At 42.9% G+C, this 18,463-nt stretch overlaps 1 protein-coding gene across 3 annotated transcripts in view; it reads right to left on the bottom strand.

Annotated features, from left to right (window-relative positions):
• The window catches only part of CUEDC1 (CUE domain containing 1), a 108,862-nt gene that overhangs the window by 41,611 nt on the left and 48,788 nt on the right, over window positions 1–18,463 (bottom strand). For all 3 annotated transcript variants that reach the window (XM_070945349.1, XM_070945365.1, XM_070945357.1), the window contains exon 2: window positions 3,044–3,197. The gene's annotated coding sequence lies outside the window, so the exon portion shown is untranslated. The remainder of the gene's footprint in view (window positions 1–3,043; window positions 3,198–18,463) is intronic.

Below are 18,463 nucleotides of genomic sequence, written 5' to 3'. Positions count from 1 at the left end.
AGCAGCTCCCACCTTCCTGCCCCCCACCCTTTGTCAATGGGCCATTAAGGCCTGGGCCAGTCTATTCTACATAACAAAGATCTGCCTCCTTCAGGCAGAGCCATAGTAGGAATTGCCAAAGATGGGATTAGCCCTCTACACAATAGCAGCAGAAACTCACCACATGTGACCTGGGAAGCACATGTGACCATCAGCCAGCAAGGCCCCCACCCCCTGGGAGTCTGACAACCAATCAGGATACTCTTTCGGGGCCCCAAGAAATGCAGAGCCAGAGAGAGCATAAAAACCCGAGGATTTACTGTATCTGCCCCTTTTCTGTTCAGGAACTCAAGCCATGTGATCCTGTCCACCATTAAACCATCTTTCCAAGCAGTCTCCATGTTTCCAGTGTCTGTTTCCCCACTTGGAGCAGAACCTAGAAGGATGTTTCTTCCAACAAATGGATAGCCAAAATTATTTAATGTTTTTTAAACTGCTTTTAAATTTTATATGTTATGTTTTACCGTGGCTGTTCACCGCCCTGAGTCCTGTTGGAGAAGGGCGGTATACAAATTAAATAAATAAATAAATAAATAAATAAATAAATAAATAAATAAATAAATAAATAAATAAATAAAATCCAAGGTTGTTCTGCAGCATCTCAATACAGAACTAATAGGCCCATTTCATTGACACTCGCACCGTGCTTTTCTGTTAGGTCCATGGTGGGTTTCAAATAATTTAACAACCGGTTCGCTGCCTTAATGACCTGCTGGGTGGGCGTGGCCATGGTGGGCACGGCCAGGGGTCGTGACAAGAGCACTCGGTCTCCTGGGAGCAAAAAAGGGGTGCGGGGGGCACGCGGTACCCCCCACACCCCATTTTGGGCCTAGTAGGCCTCCCTGCACTTACCTGTGAGCCAAAACAGGGCGCGTGGGGACTCCTGTAAGGGGTGGGGCGGGGCCAGCCAGCAATTTAACAACCGATTTGCCCGAACCAGCTGAATCCCACCACTGGTTAGGTCCCAAACACTCCTGAACAATTTATCAAGAGGTGAAATCCACAGCTTAGAAGACTGGAATAATAATAATAAACCCTTCTAAATGGACATATTAAAAGTCTACAGCTTAGATCCAAAATAAATACCTCAGATCCACAAGAGGAAACAAAAATCATTCCATTTCCAACAAGCGGCACGCAGGAGATTTCAAAACTCAAAAGAGATAGCAGAACTTAAAAGGCAAATTAGGTTTAACACCATGAGAAAACAATTGGACATAAGACGGACGGCTATGTAAATGTTATAATTAAATAAATGCCCTCTTATCGTATGAATGTCTTATGCACTAAAATTCTCTTCTTGTGCTAATCATGTTCCTAATCTAACTGCAGCCCTTGACTGGAATATTCTTAGGTATTTTATGGAGTAAATGAGCTCTAGTGAAGAGCACCATGGGATGGCAATAACTCTTCAAGAATATTGCTGTTTTGATTTGCATAATTATCAGTTTTATTACCTGATGTGTTCAAAGTATTCTATTTCTATCCCTGTGATACTGTCATTACATATACGGCCCACTGTATAGGTAGCCCTCGACTTACGACCACAATTGAGCCCAAATTTTCTGTTGTTAAGTGAGACATTTGTTAAGCAACTTTTGCCCCATTTCTTGACTCAGTTGTTAAGTGAATCCCAGCAGTTGATAAGTCAGCAACTTGGCTGTTAACTGAATCTGGCTTCCCCATTGACTTTGCTTGTCAGAAGGGGACAAAGCGACGGTCATAAATATGAACCAGTTGCCAAGCATCTGAATTTTGATCACGTGACCGAGGGGATGCTACAAAGGTGGTAACTGCGAAAAATGGTCCTAAGTCACTTTATCAATGCCATTGTAACTTTGAAGGGTCACTAAACGAACTATTGTAAATCAAGGACTAGGAAGGAGCAAGGGGCGTGGCCAAAAAAACTATGATTCAGTCTCTAGGCAGATCCGACTGTAGCAACCCATGTCTGGATGATGCCACAGCCTCACTGGAGAAGAAGGGCAGTACATGTAGTCCTCAACTTACGACTACAGTTGAGACCAGAGTTTCTATTGCTGAACAACAACGGCTGTTAAGTGAGTTGTGCCCCATTTTATGACTTTTTCTGCCATGTTTGTTAAGTGAATCACTGCACTTGTCAAGTGAATCACTCAGTCGTTTAGCGAATCCGGCTTCCACAGCTGATTTTATTTGTCGAAAGCCAGTTGGGAAGGACACAAATGACAATCACAAGCAAGTTATAAATTCATGCTTGTTGACAGGGGCCTAAATTTTGATCGCTTGATCATGGAGATGCTGCAAGAGTTGTAAGTGTAAAGACAGGCTGTAAGTGACTTTTTTCAGTGCCATTGTAACTTCGGTCATTAAACAAATGGTTGTAACTCGAGGACTACCTGTATTATGGTTTATCTTAAAGGTGTTCATTCTTCCTTCTTAAATCTATTTTGCATTTGTCCATTTACAACTGATTGGGGGAAACTCAACCTTCTCCACATTGGAGGTACTTAAGGGAATCCGTTTGAGGGTAGAGAGAAGCAGCAGGCATTCCTGTAACCCCTGACTCTCCACCAATACCAACTCCTTAAGACAGGGGTGTCAAACTTGATTTCACTGACGGCCACATCAGGGTTGTGTTTGACCTCGGAAGGCCGGGGTGGGCGTGGCCAGCTCAATGTCACTCGTGTTGGGGGCGACTGTGGTGGCCTGAGAGCTCTGCCAGCGATAATGGGCTCCCAAGCTCTGTTTTCGGCTGCGACGGCCTCCTGCAACCCTCTGCCAGCAAAAACGGAGCTCGGGAGGGCCATGTGCGGCCCTCCCCAGCTCCATTTTCGCTGGCAGAGGCACCGTAGGCCGGTCCTTTGCTGTTTCCAGGTCGGCCCTGCGGGCCAGATCTAAACACCCCATGGGCCAATCCGGCCCTGGGGTCTTGAGTTTGACACCCCTGCCTTAAAATAACTGCCTGTCTTAGTCTGACAAATAAACCTTGGAATTTTAGGAAGTAAGAGTTGAAAATCCATACCTTCAGAAGTATATTTTGAACATGGAAAAGATTTTTCAGGGCCACGTCACCGTCTCATTCCTCCAATAATTCTGAACAAACTGTTTCCGGTCAAGGCAGAGAAAGAGATTCTTCCACTGTCTGTCCACAAGGATGGAGAAAAAGGCATAGCAACCTGCAAAAAAAACAAAAAAACAACCCCACATGTTTTAATCTAAGTCATTTCAGATATTATTGCATGCAATTTATGGACGTGGGCAAAATCCAGTCAAAAAAACAAAATGAATGAAGATGAACGGTCACTAAATTAACAGTTTTAAGTTGAGGATTACCTCAAGTATATTTGCTGAGGCTTTATTTAAACTTATATTTGTGTCTGTATGTATAATGTGTTTTGTTAAGGTTGTATACCAGTGATTGCATGACCTCTGTAGATGCCATATATGCTAAATAAAATAAATAAATAAAACTGAATGGCCAGAAACAACTGGAAGTAGGCAATCAAATTTGATTCAGGTTTGAGACATGCATGGGACATTGCCAATCATATAGAAAAAGCGGGGAGTTGGCATCAAAACACAGCTTTCATCAGTCTGACACACACACAAACGATCTTACCCTGACATCGATGCTCCGTAACTCAATAGCTTTTGAGAGATCTGTTCCCATGAATGTATTTAAGCTGGTCATGGAATGACCCATTTTTGAGGTTTATACAAGGCATTGAACCATAAATGAACCAAGCAACAATCACATAATTAGCACGTCATGCAAATGCCATTGCTCTAGCTTTAATTGCTCTCGTCATATGAATGCTGTCGGAAATTAGATTGTAGAACAATCCTAATAACCAAAAAGGTCCTAGGAAGGTCTTCTAAAAAAAATTCAAACATGTGGATGATGCTAGAGGAGGAGGAGAAAGAAGTTGTCCATCGCAGAACAACTCTGTCCACTGTATAAGGTAAAAGTAAAGGTTCCTCTCACACATATGTGCTAGTTCGTTCCCGACTCTAGGGGGCGGTGCTCATCTCCGTTTCAAAGCTGAAGAGCCAGAACTGTCCAAAGATGTCTTCGTGGTCAGGTGGCCGCCATGACTAAACGCCAAAGGCACACGGAACACTGTTACCTTCCCACCAAAGGTGGTCCCTATTTTTCTACTTGCATTTTTTTAACGTGCTTTTGAACTGCTAGGTTGGCAGAAGCTGGGACAAGTAACGGGAGTTCACCCAGTTACGTGGCACTAGGGATTCGAACCTCTGAACTGCCGACCTTTCGATCGGCAAGCTCAGCATCTTAGCCACTGAGCCACCGCATCCTGTCCACTGCATAGAAACAAACAAACAAACAAACAAAAAGTAAGAAAAACAGCTAACCACATCAGAACTTCTTTGTACAGGTAGTCCTCAATTTATGGCCACAATTGAGTCCACAATTGCTAAGCAAGACAGTTGTTAAGTGAGTTTTGTCCCATTTTACAATCTTTCTTGCCACAGTTGATAAGTAAATTTGTTTTAATTAATTTAATTTGTATACCGCCCTTCTCCAGCAGGACTCACTGAAGTTGTTAAGTTAGTAATATGGTTGTTCAGTGTATCTGCCTTCCCCATTGACTTTTGCTTGTCAGAAGGTCGCAAAAGGGGATGACATGACCCCAGGACACTGCAACCGTCATAAATATGAGCCAGTTGCCATGCTTCCAAATTTTTGATTAAGTGACCATGGAGATGCTTAACAACCACAACATTCACCTTACGACCACGGAATGATCTGCAGATTCCATTATGGTCATAGTCAAGGACTACTTGTAGATAGGAGCCCAAACTCTCAAGGTGAGCTACCATCAGTGGTGGGTTGCCCCCCGGTTCGGTCTGGTTCTATAGAATTGGTAGTATAACCGGCGGGAGGCTCCGCCCACCTGCCACGACATCATCACGGGTGATCAGCGCATGCACAGAAGTGTGAGCGAAGCGAGCATCACATGTGCTCCCATTGCAAATTGGTAGTAAAGTTAAATAAAGAGCCTGGTGGCGCAGCAGACTAATAGCCTGTTATTATCATTCAGCTGCCTGCAATTACTGCTAGTTCGAATCTCCCCAGGCTCAAGGTTGACTCAGCCTTCCATCCTTTCTAAGGTAGGTAAATTGAGGACCCAGTTTGTGGGGCAATAAACTGACTTTGTATAAATATACAAAAGTATGAAGGCTATTGCTTAATGCATTGTAAGCCGCCCTGAGTCTCCGGAGAAGGGCGGCATATAAATCAATTTTTTTTTAAAAAAAGTAGAACCCACCCCTGGCTACCATGTTTGAAGACTGACTTAATTCTAGATCTTCTTAATCCCAGTTTAACACCTTAAGTCAATGGCAATAATTTAGAACAGCTAGATCCCAATAAATTAGATTTCGAGGCATAGTTCGCTGAACAGAACGTATCATAGTCAGCTGGTTTGCACATAGGACAAAGCTGAATGAATTGGCTTATCTATTATGCTAAAAGCAAACAAATCACATTGTGGTTTTCTGAAGTGCAAACCAGACCCTGGTTTGCCTTGACATGTGGGAGATTCCTGTCTTTGCAATTAAAAGCTCACTTTAGAATGAGTCTTTCTCTGAGGGACAAATGTTTATTCAGCTTATGATTCTCAATTTTGGATCTGACTTCAGGGAAGAGTCCAAGAAGATTGAACGTTTCCTCATAAATCTCCAGAGCTTTGTTGTTGCAAACTGGGAAATGTGCCAAGATGGTTTTGGAATAGCATCATTAGCTGGGAAGTAAAGGGACGTTAACCTGATGGCAGATTGCCTTCAATGAAAGGAACATCTCCAAGGTACAGGTAGTCCTTGACTTTGGGCCAAAAATTGAGCCCAAAATTGCTAAGCAAGATAGTCGTTAAGTGAGTTTTGCCCCCTTTTACAACATTTCTTGCCACAGGTGTTCAGTGAATCATTGCCGTTGTTAAATTAGTAACATGGTTGTTAAGTGAATCTGGTTTCCCCATGGACTTCGCTTGTCAGAAGGTCGCAAAAGGGGATTGATCACATGAGCCTGGGACATTGTGACTGTCATAAATATGAGCCAGTTGCCATGCTTCCAAATTTTGATCAAATGACTGTGGAGAAGATACTACAATGGTAGTTATTTATAACATTTATTTATTTATTTATTTATTTATTTATTTATTTATTTATTTATTTATTTATTTATTTATTTATTTATTTATTTATTTATAAAATTTATAAAATTTATAAAATTTATTTATAAAATTGACATCAAACTGTAGATTAGATCGTACTGGAAGACTGCTCACATATCACTGCCAGTCCTTCTCTTCATTAGACTAGAGACATACCCAGTTCCCACACTTCTGGGAAGCTCACCGGTGGCATTTAAAAGATCTTTGCTGAACATCTGGTATTCTGGCAGATACGTTCTCAAAACATGGAACTCCACTAGAAAACAGCTGCACATGTAACCAAGCTATCAATTCTCAACAAGATGAGGAATAATTCTCCTCCTTGCTCCTTGAAATAAAATAATCTAGGGAGAAATAAATATTATTTATGATGAGACTAACTTCAAAGTCGTGACAAAAATTGTTGGGTATTAAATGCTTTCTTCTAACTCAGGGGTCTCCAACCTTGGCAACTTTAAGACTTGTGGACTTCAACTCCCTCTCAGTGGCTGAGGAATTCTGGGAGTTGAAATAAGTTAGACCCCTGTTCTAACTTATTTCAGCTCTTACACACACACAAGCCTGCCTAAGCAATACACAGATGCCCATCTGCCATGCCTGCTGCCAGCCCCCAGCCCCAGATCAAAGCCATATTGTCCTCTTCCTGCATTTGTCCACCAGCACCTCTTTCCAAGTTCTTAAACACATGTTTCTCCTACGCAAACCAAGCCATGGAAAACTCTTCATTCACAACATTTGGCATTCAGACAGGTTTTACCCGTAAAAGGCTCCTACGTGCCTCATTCAAAGCTTTTTTCATTTGGTCTGGGCCTTGCGCAGTTGGAAATTCTCAATCATTTTCCGCAAGAGACCACAAACGCAATTCGTGATTCTAGCTCGGAAGCTGGCAGGGTGCTTCTCTCAGGACAACTGAATGGGGCAGCTGGAGGGGGGGGTGACGGGGGACAAAGGAAGTCTCTTTTCACATTCTGAAAGGAGTTAAACTTGCCAAAAATCTCCTGCCTGTTTTCTGATCCAAGAGCTGCAGACGTGTTGCAGTTAGAAATGCTAGCTGGTCCTAGACTTTCTATTATAAGTCTACAGTGATACATGAAACATTAGTACCACTTTATAAAGCCTTGGTAAGATCCAGAGGTGGGTTTCAGCAGGTTCTGACCAGTTCTGGAGAACTGGTAGCGGAAATTTTGAGTAGTTTGGAGAACCGCTAGTAAAAATTCTGACTGGCCCCGCCCCCATCTATTCTCTGCCTCCCAAGTCCCAGCTGATTGGGAAGAAATGGGTATTTTGCAGTAACCTTCCCCTGGATTGGGGAGGGAATGGAGATTTTACAGTATCCTTCCCCTGCCACACCCACCAAGCCACTCCCACCAAGTCATGCCACGCCCACCAAGCCACATCCACAGAACCGGTAGTAAAAAATTTTGAAACCCACCGCTGGTAAAATCATACTTGAAATATTGAATCAAGTTTTGGTCGCCACTATATAAGAAAGAGGAGATCAACCCTGACTGCTCTTTAGAAGGCCAGATCCTGAAGATGAAACTCAAATATTCTGGCCACCTAATGAGAAGGAAGGACTCACTGGAGAAGAGCCTAATGCTGGGAAAGATTGAGGGCAAAAGAAGAAGGGGACGACAGAGAACGGGGTGGCTGGATGGAGTCACCGAAGCAGTCGGAGTGAGCTTAAATGGACTCCAGAGGATGGTAGAGGACAGGAAGGCCGGGAGGAACATTGTCCATGGCGTCGCGATGGGTCAGACACAACTTCGCAACTAACAACCAATATAAAAAAGATGTCGAGTCTCTAAACAGAGTGCAGAGAAGAGCAAGAAAGATGATTAGAGGTCTGGAAGTTAAAACATTGCGAGCACTTGCACAAAGGGGGGCCACAAGCGCCTGTGACAACAGTCGCACGAGTGGAGCTGCGAGTGCCCGCACTCCTCGTTGTGATGCTTGCTCAAGCAGGGCTGTGTGTATGTGCGCCCACACACACTGTCCAGCTACTCATGCAGCCTAGTGGCCAATAGGCTGTGGCCCAAAGTCCCTTCTAACTCTGGAATTCTGTTAAGTAAGCTGTAGAAGTAGAGACTCCTTGCATCCAGCTTTTGGTGTCTGCATAGGCATGTTCAGGTAGCTTGACAACCATACGAAAAACAATCCATCATTAGCGTCTTCAGAGATGCTTGACTTCCCATCTAACCTAAACCCCTGGGGATTTCCTATCCAAGTACTACTGCGGTTTCCTAATCCATCCGTATGCTTAATTGCCTACAAATGAACTGTGGCCAAAAAAAAAACCCTATACATGCAGCAGGGTAGATTTGATTTAAATCAAGTTGATTTAAATCACAATTTAAATCATGATTTAAATCACTAGTAAAAAGGCTTGATTTAAATCAACTCGATTTAAATCATATTTTTTAAAGAGCAACTGTTGACTCGCTGATAGTCCCAGTGTTGCAGAATATACAGCCTCATGCTACATAACTAAGCTCCATTTCATGCTGAATAAACTACATTATTTATGTATCTTAAATAGAAAACTATCTTACGATTTTACCCCAAAAGCTTTTTATTAAAATAAATTCAATAAAAATCAAAAAAATCCGATTTAAATCAAAAAAATCCAATTTAAATCAAAAATATCTGATTTTTTTTTTATTTTTTTAAAAAAAATCATTGATTTTTATCCACCCTGACATGCAATGAATAAATAAATGTCATCTTTGCAGGGCAGGTTTTTTTTTCAAACAAAAAAAAAGTTGAGCTTGACTCATAGCAACAGCTGCCAATGGGCAAATGCTTTATCCTTTTTGTTCTTTTTGGATTTGGGTTTCTTTTTAAACACTCCAAACTAGTCAACAGCTAAATCCCAAGCAATCAAGTACTAACCACACCAACACTACGTAGCTGCTGAAATTAGCTAAGTACGCATGATAAACAGTTCTCCAATGTTTCAGCAAGAGTCTTTCCTCGCCCGCTTCAACAAGTCTACACTGGTTCCTGGACACCTGAACTCTTTGTTCAAATAGCAGAGTTGGGCAATGTTCTTGAGTTGAAGTGTATAAATTCTTGGCAACTGATGCTCCTACGTGGGAGTCCCAGGCATTTCAGATCAACTTGGCTTAAGTTGGGATCACCTTAAGTTGGGATCACCTTGTCTTTCATTTCTGGAAACCCTTCTGAAAGCTTCCTTTACCAACAAGGAGGGAAACATCACGTTATAAGCATAAGAGGTATCACAAAATAACTTTTTTTTTGGAGTTTACGATACCAAAGTTTTGAACACAAATTCTTTTTAGACAAGGTTGGTACACAAATCCTTGGAAAGGATTTTCATTCACGAAAATGAAAGCCCTGATCATTTCAACCTAAGAATTGTACTTGCAACAACAATATATCTGGTGGAACCACAAGACTGATACTGAAATATATCATTAATTTACATACAAGTAGGTCTTGATTAGTGCAGCTGATGAATTCCACATAATAGCAAAAGCAATAGCACTTAGACTTATATATCACTTCACAGTGCTTTACAGCCTTCTCTAAGCAGTTTACAAAGTCAGCATATTGCCCCCAACAATCTGGGTCCTCATTTTACAGACCTCAGAAGGATGGAAGGCTGAGTCAACCTTGAGCCGGTCAGGATCGAACTCCTAGCAGTGGGCAGAGTTAGACTGCAATAGCAATAGCAGTTAGACTTATATACCGCCTCACAGTGCTTTACAGCCCTCTCTAAGCAGTATCCAGAGTCAGCATATTGCCCCCAACAATCTGGGTCCTCATTTTACCGAACTTGGAAGGGTGGAAGGCTGAATCAACCTTGAGCCGGGTAAGATTCAAATTTCCAAATTACAGGCAGCCGGCAGTCACCAGAAGTAGCTTGCAGTACGGCATTCTAACCACTGCACCACCAGAGCTCTATAATGGTCACATTATAGCAACGTCCCCCAACCTTTTCGGAACCAGGGACCAGTTCCATGGAGAGGTTTTTCTGAGGACCAGAAGGGGCATGGTTTCACATTCTGCAGATGGGGCTTTGCTTGTTTGCATCGCCTGGTTTCTGCCATGCCATGGCCCGGTGCCAGTCTATGGACCAGGATTTGGGGACTCCTGCATTATAGTACAGGTATTCCTCAATTTATGACCAGTCACTTTGTGACCATTTGAATTTATAACCCAGATCTGAAGTTCTCGCAATCCCCCCCCACATGGTCACATGACCAAATTTTGGGTGCTCAACAACCAAGCCGCGTTTATGCATTTTTCCATTTATCCACTTTTGCAACATCATACAATCACACGAGCTTGTTTTACTGAAAGCTGACATATATTTCCGATTTTCTGAAAAAATGCGCTCTTAGAAAACCATTGGTTCATTTAACAACCACCGCAAAAAAGGTCATAAAACCAGGTTGGGGGACTCGATATATGACTGTCACAAGTTACAATCCTGATGGGGAGGCTCTATGACTGCTGTCGCTTCAGGGCTACCTGTATTCAAATTCGCCATATTCAGGGTAATATTTTGTATGGAACTTGGGGAAATGGTTCCATCTTTATTTATTTATTTATTTATTTATTTAATTTGTATACCGCCCTTCTCCCAGAAGGGACTCAGGGCGGTGAACAGCCAAAATTAAAAAAACATACAAATACAAAAATTAAGATAATTAAAAAGAATTAAATCATTAGCTTCCCAATTTAAAACCCCCAAATCCATAAAATTTAAAATCCCAATTAAAAACCATTTAGGCTAGGCCGGCTTGATGGAATAAAAACGTCTTCAGGGCTTTACGGAAGGTACGGAGGTCCGGGATCAATCGTATTCCAGGAGGCAGCTCATTCCACAGGGCGGGTGCTCCCACAGAGAAGGCCCTCCCCCTGGGGGCCGCCAGCCGACATTGCCTGACCGACGGCACCCTGAGGAGGCCCTCTCTGTGAGAGCGTATTGGCCGGTGGGAGGTTATCGGTAGCAGCAGGCGGTCTCGCAAATACCCTGGCCCTAAGCCATGGAGCGCTTTAAAGATGAGAACCAACACCTTAAAGCGCACCCGGAAGACCACCGGGAGCCAATGCAGCTCGCGCAGGAGAGGTGTCTTGATGGATACATGTAATTAAACATAATTTTATGCCTAAAGTGGGATTAGAATTCAATCTCTTGATAATTGGCCCAAAGTCACCCACCCAGCTTTCATGCCTAAGGCGGAACTAAAACTCACAGTCTCCTTGTGATTGGTTGAAATCACCCAGGTGATTTTCATCCCTAAGGCAGGACTAGAATTCATAGGATCTTAGTTTCTGGGCTACTGCTGTAACCACTTTATTTTTTTGTTTTTTATTGAATTTATCTTTTTATTTACTTTCTTTACTGGAGCAGACCAGACCAGAAAAGGATAAGAGACAGGACTTCTATTTAAGTGCCTATACATTCATTCTGAGCTGAAGGCAGATGCTAAAAGTTGAGGATAATTTTGCCGCATTAATTCGTTTAAAAATCAAAAAAAAAAAACCCCACACAAATGAAAAACAACTCCCATTTCAGAATAGGAAGGAAATATGGTCTATAGAGATTCTCAGTAATGCAGGTCATAATTCAGCGGTGGGATACAATTTTTTTTTACTACCGGGTCTGTGGGCGTGGCTTGGTGGGCATGGCATGGCTTGGTGGGTGTGGCTTGGTGGGCGTTGCAGAGGAAGGATACTGTAAAATCTCCATTCCCTCCCCACTCCAGGGGAAGATTACTGCAAAATCCCCATTACCCTGGGACGCAGGAGGCAGAGGATAGATGGGGGCAAGGCCAGTCAGAGGTGGTTCTCCGAACTACTCAAAATTTCCACTACCGGTTCTCCAGAACTAGACAGAACCTGCTGAAACCCACCTCTGTCATAATTGTCCCAAAGGTATTTTTTCCAAGTGGCAATTGGATTTCCAAGTGGCAATTGGATCTTTGAAGATGTTTCACTTCCCATCCAAGAAGCTTTTTTGGTTTTGAAGAACTGAAACATCTTCAAAGGAAAGCAAAGTAAGTCCGGTTGCCTCTTGATATGGCCTCAGTCCTTGAGTTGTCTATGAAAAGAAAGGCAGGATAAAACTATATATTTAAAAAAGAACTGTATAGGTCAGATCTTTGTAGGAAGAAGTTAACATTGAAAAACAAACTAACCAAACTATGTAGAATAAATGCAGATACCCACTACAACAGGGGTGTCAAACTCACATCGTCATGGCTGTGTCATGTGATGTATCATGACTTTTTCCCCCTTCGCTAAACCGGGCGTGGGCGTAGCCAGCACATGACCTATCTGGCCCGTGGGCCACAAGTTTGACAGCGCTACACCAGGGGTGAAATCCAGCAGGTTCTGACAGGTTCTGGAGAACCAGTAGTGTAAATTTTGAGTAGTTTGGAGAACCGGTAGCGGAAATTTTGAGTAATTTGGAGAACCGGTAGCGGAAATTTTGAGTAGTTTGGAGAACCGGTAGCGGAAATTTTGAGTAGTTTGGAGAACCGGTAGCGGAAATTTTGAGTAGTTTGGAGAACCAGTAGCGGAAATTTTGAGTAGTTTGGAGAACTGGCAAATACCACCTCTGGCTGGCCCCAGAGTGGGGTGGGAATGGGGATTTTGCAGTATCCTTCCCCTGCCACACCAAGCCACGCCCTCCAAGCCACACCATGCCCTCCAAGCCACGCCCACAGAACTGGTAGTAAAAAAAATCGGATTTCACCACTGCCCTACACTACAACCATTGGGGGGGGGGAATATTGTGCTTTTGCAGCTGATTAGGTCTCCCTCTTTTGTCCTCCTCACAACAACCCTGTGAGGTACGTTAGGACAAAAAAAAAGAGTGCTGTCAAACAGGTAAGCTGTGGGGTAGATACTATGATAACTTCAATTATGCAACATCCTTGACATTTACTGTAAAACATTCTGCAGATCTGCGTGATACCCTGGATTTTGAATCAGAGGGCTGTCGTCACAACACATGCTGAGCTAACAGCATCATCGTCACCACCGCATCCTTAATCCAAATAAAAACTAACCAAGGTCATCCTCCAAATCCATCTCCTACATCTTTAGGTGACCTAGTTAAATATGTTGCATAAATGCAGCTGCTCTGTGTTATCAGTCAGATACCAATTAAGTGGTAGCAGACAGAAAACATCTTTTACCCTTAGGTTTCTGTTTCTACAGGTTGCTTTCATTAAAGGCTTAACCTTTTCTCCCTGTACAGTACATAAGGAAGGGGTCTGATTGTCTGAAAGACAATACAGGGAAACTAATATAGGGATGCAACACATACTGGTATTTATCCACAGCCACTTAGCTGGTACAGCATGGTAATCCAGTTTATTTTGAGCACACAGATTGGGCACAATTCGTTTTTTTGTTTTTTTTATCTCTTAGCGGTGTAGATGTATACATACATTTGAATAACTTTATATTCTGTCTTCTTTCTGAAATGTATGTATACATCTGCATCTATATAGAGGGACTATATAGAGGGATCTATATAGAGCAGGGGTGAAATTTGCTTGTCAGAAGATCACAAAAGGGGATCACATGACCCCAGGAGACTTCAACCATCATAAATATGAGTCAGTTGCCAAGTGTTTGAAGTTTGATCACGTGACCGTGGGGGTGCTGCAACGGTTGTGTGCAAAACGGCCAGAGGTGGTATTCAGCCGGTTCAGACTGGTTCTGGCGAACCGGTAGCAGCGACTAATGCTATCCTATTTAGTCACAGTTTCGAGGCCGGGCGCATGCGCGGAAGGCCGGATGCATGCACGGCCGGCTGGGCGCAAGCACGTAAGGCGCGTGGGGGCATGGCGAACCGGTGGTAAGAATATGTGAAACACACCGCTGAAAAGGGTCATGTCACTTTTTCTAGCCCCATTGTAACTTCAAAATAGAATAGAATAGAATAGAATAGAATAGAATAGAATAGAATAGAATAGAATAGAATAGAATAGAATAGAATAGAATAGAACAGAATAAGAGCCTTGGTAGTACAGTGGTCTAAGGCACCCTGTTATTAAGCTGGTTATTAAGACCAGCTGCCTGCAATTACTGCAGGTTCGAATCTCGCCAAGGCTCAAGGTTGACTCAGCTTTCCATCCTTTCTAAGGTAGGTAAATTGAGGACCCAGTTGTGGGGGCAATAGGCTGACTTTGTATAAATATACAAAAGGATGAAGGCTATTGCTGAGCACATTGTAAGCCGCCCTGAGTCTCCAGAGAAGGGCGGCATATAAATCAAATTAAAAAAAATAAAAAAATAAAATGGAATTCTTTATTGGCCAAGTGTGATTGGACATGCAAGAAATTTGTCTTGGTGCATACACTCTCAGTGTACATAAAAATACAAGATACATTCATCAAGAATCATAAGGTACAACACTTAATGATAGTCATAGGCTACAAATAAGCAATCAGGAAACAATATCAATATAAATCGTAAGGATACAAGCAACAAAGTTACAGTCATAGAGTCATAAGTGGAAGGAGATGGGTGGTGGGAACGATGAGAAGATTAATAGTAATGCGGACTTAGTAAATAGTTTTGACAGTGTTGAGGGAATTATTTGTTTAGCAGAGTGATGGCGTTCAGGAAAGGTCAGTAAATGAACTGCTGTAAGTTAAGGATTACCTGTACAAGGAAAGGAACAGATTGATAGTTAATGGTTCCTCCCAATTTTCTTTTTTTTTTTTTAAGGTTCACTTTGGAACACATCAGGGTAGAAATGCTCCCGGTTCGGACCCGATCGCCCGATCCGGTAGCGATGGCGGCGGGTGGTTCCGAGAACCGGTAGCAAAAATCCCTGTGCCGCCCCCCCCCCATGCTCAGCTGAGTCGCACAATCATCAGAGGCTTTTTTTTTTTTTTTTACTTTTAAAAGCATTTTTTCTACAACCTCTTCGGATGAAAAAATGCTTTTAAAAGTAAAAAAAAAAGCCTCTGATGATCGCACGGTTCAGCTGGGATCCTCAGAGGCTTTTCAAAGCATTTTTTTCTGCAACCTCTTGGCCGAAGAGGTGGTAAAAAAAATGCTTTGAAAAATCTCTGATGATCCCAGCTGAGTTGCCTAATCGGCAGAGAGGCTTTTCAAAGCATTAGAAAGAATGCTTTGAAAAGTTTAAAAAATAAAAATAAAAAATTGGCCACACCCACCCAGTCACATTACCCCTCTCCCACCAAGCCACACCCACAGAACCGGTAGTAACACATTTTACATTTCACCCCTGGAACATATTTATGGGTCAATGGCAGAAGAGGGGAGTTTGAAGGCGGAGGGGGGGGAGGAGGGGCTTCGCTTTTCTGGATAAAAATCAGGCCGCTGAGACAATCCACAATCCTCTATTTAAATGGCAGAGATGATGCTACCTGGGGAAAAATAAAAATATCAAATAAGAAGGAATCAGAAGGAAACCCAATCCTCGTTCTTTTTGGTTCAGGCAAACTCGCATCCCTGATCTTTTCCAAGACTGGGAAAGGAAAGGAAATGGGCGAGAAATACAGAAAAGGATGGATGAATGGAGAGAGAGAGGGAGGGAGGAAGGCAGGGAACGTTTTCTTGAAAAGGGAGCGGGGCGGGTAGGATCAAGGAACAGACAGATTCCGAGCTTGGCAAGGAAAAGCAAGGATTAGCTGCAGCCGGGAGATAGAGCCGGATTTGTGGCTTTACACAGTGCCGCTTGCACAGAAACATTCTGTGCATTTTTTTTTTCCTCCTGGCTGTTCACGTTTGACAAAGGCATTTGCTTTTGAAACCTCTTTCAAAGTAAAAAAAAAAAATCCCTAATTTAAGGATGAGGCAGGCCAGCTGAAAGTCCTGCTTTTGTGGTGCGTGGGTCTATCTGCAGCCTTTCTGATTTCTGACACTACCATTAGCTCCCAAACGAAGGCCTCAGGTGGGTGAAGCTGGCAAGAGGGGAAGCAAAATGTTTGAAACAAGACAAGGCTAAATGTTGACCTCGAGAAGGAATTCCTTTTAGGAGCCATGAAAGAGTGCAAAATCATGGACAGCTAGCTTGTAACAGAAAGACAGTTAAGGCATAGAATATAAAATAACAGAATTGGAAGGGACCTTGGAGGTCTTCTAGTCCAACCCCTCGCTCAAGCAGGAAACACTATACCATTTCAGACAAATAGCTATCCAGTCTCTTCTTAAAAGTCTCCAATGATCGAGCACCCACAACTTCTGGAGGCAAGTCGTTCCACTGGTTAATTGTTCTCACCGTTAGGAAATTTCTCCTTAGTTCTAGGTTGCTTCTCTCCTTCATTAGTTTCCATGCATTGTTTCTTCTCTTGCCTTCTGGTGCTTTGGAAAATAAGCTGACCCCCTGTTCTTTGTGGCAGCCCTTCAAATATTGGAACACTGCTATCATGTCACCCCTTGTCCTTCTTTTCAGTAGAAGCAAAATAAAAGTTGTTGATGTCTACTTTGAGTTTTTCCAACTTGGCAACTTTCAGATCTGTGGATTTCAACTACCAGAATTTCAGCCAATGAAATTCTGGGATGTCCACAGATCTAAAAATTGCCAAGTAAGTTTGAAAAGCATTGGTCTAAAGAATAATTGCCTATTTGCTTTTAATGAGATTAACCCCCATAGGCAGAGGTGTTCATAGGATCCTATGCTTTTCTAATGGCAGAAAGTGAAGAGGAACTAAAGAGCCTCTTGATGCCGGTGAAGAAGGAGAATGCAAAAGTTGGCTTGAAACTCAACATTAAGAAAACTAAGATCATGGCATCTGGCCCTCTCAATTCCTGGCAAATAGATGGGGAAGAAATGGAGGCAGTGACAGATTTTATTTTCCTGGGCTCCAAGATCACCGCAGTTGGGGACTGCAGCCAAGAAATTAAAAGTCGCTCGATCCTGGGGAGGAAAGCTATGGCAAATCTAGATAGTTTACTAAAAAGCAGAGACATCACCCTGCCAACAAAAGTGCATATAGTCAAGGCTATGCTTTTCCCAGTTGCAATGTATGGCTGTGAAAGTTGGACCATAAGAAAGGCTGAGCGCCAAAGAATTGAGGCCTTTGAACTCTGGTGCTGGAGAAGACTCCTGTCAGTCCCTTGGACTGCAAGGCGAGCAAACTGGTCAGTCCTAGAGGAGATCAACCCTGACTGCTCTTTAGAAGGCCAGATCCTGAAGATGAAACTCAAGTACTTTGGCCACCTAATGAGAAGGAAGGACTCACTGGAGAAGAGCCTAAAGCTGGAAAAGACTGAGGGCAAAAGAAGAAGACAACAGAGAAGGGGGTGGCTGGATGAAGTCACTGAAGCAGTTGGCGTGAGCTTAAATGGTCTCCGGGGGATGGTTGAGGACAGGAAGGCCTGGAGGAACATTGTCCATGGGGTCGCGATCAGTGGTGGGTTGCCCCCGGTTCGCACCGGTTCTATAGAACCGGTAGTAAAACCAACTGGAGGCTCCACCCACCGACCCCAAAATCATCAAAATGCTTCTGCGCATGCGCGTGGCCCCGCTGTGAACTGGTAGTAAAGGTAAGTAGAACCCACCCCTGGTCGCGATGGGTCGGACACGACTTCGCAACTAACAACAAATGCTTTTGTAAAAATGAATAAACATGAATTAAACATGAAGAAGACACATACATCAAAGAGACAGAACTTGTGATACAATGGTGTGACGTTCATTAAATTATCTGTTTCCTCCAGCAGAGCCTTCTAGCCCCTGGGTAAGATACGGACAGAAATTTGTGATGGCCTAGTAGTCAAAACTTTTATGTATTATCTTTGAAATAATACTAGGAGAAAAGGGGAAATGCCAGATGGTTGGAGAAGGATAAATATTGTCTTTATCTTCAAAAAAAAAAAAAAAAAATCGGAAAGGAAGCTCCAGGGAATTATAAACCAATCAGCCTGTCAAGAATAGCAGGAGAAATCCTACAAATCACTCTGCAGGCACTTTGATAACAATGTGATAATTACCAGAACCCAACACGATTTTATCAAGAAAAATATCTTGTAAGAAATATATTGTTATTTCAGCAAAGCTGAAGATCATATAACAACCATGACCAGGGGGGCATATGCCCAGATTCGTCTGGTCCGCTAGTTGCGCGATCTATTTGGATCGAGATGCCCTACACACAGTTACTCATGCGCTAGTTACCTCCCGCGTTGACTACTGTAATGTTCTCTACATGGGGCTGCCTTTGAGGACCACTCAGAGGCTTCAACTGGTACAGAATGCGGCTGCGCGGGTTGTGATGGGAGAGTCC

This window comes from Pituophis catenifer, unplaced genomic scaffold, assembly GCF_029215685.1.
Source record: "Pituophis catenifer annectens isolate HBS135680 unplaced genomic scaffold, rPitCat1.0.hap2 SCAF_1, whole genome shotgun sequence".
NCBI classification, from domain to species: domain Eukaryota; kingdom Metazoa; phylum Chordata; class Lepidosauria; order Squamata; family Colubridae; genus Pituophis; species Pituophis catenifer.
Note: the sequence above shows the minus strand (reverse complement) of the source record. Positions and strands in the feature narration are given on the sequence as shown.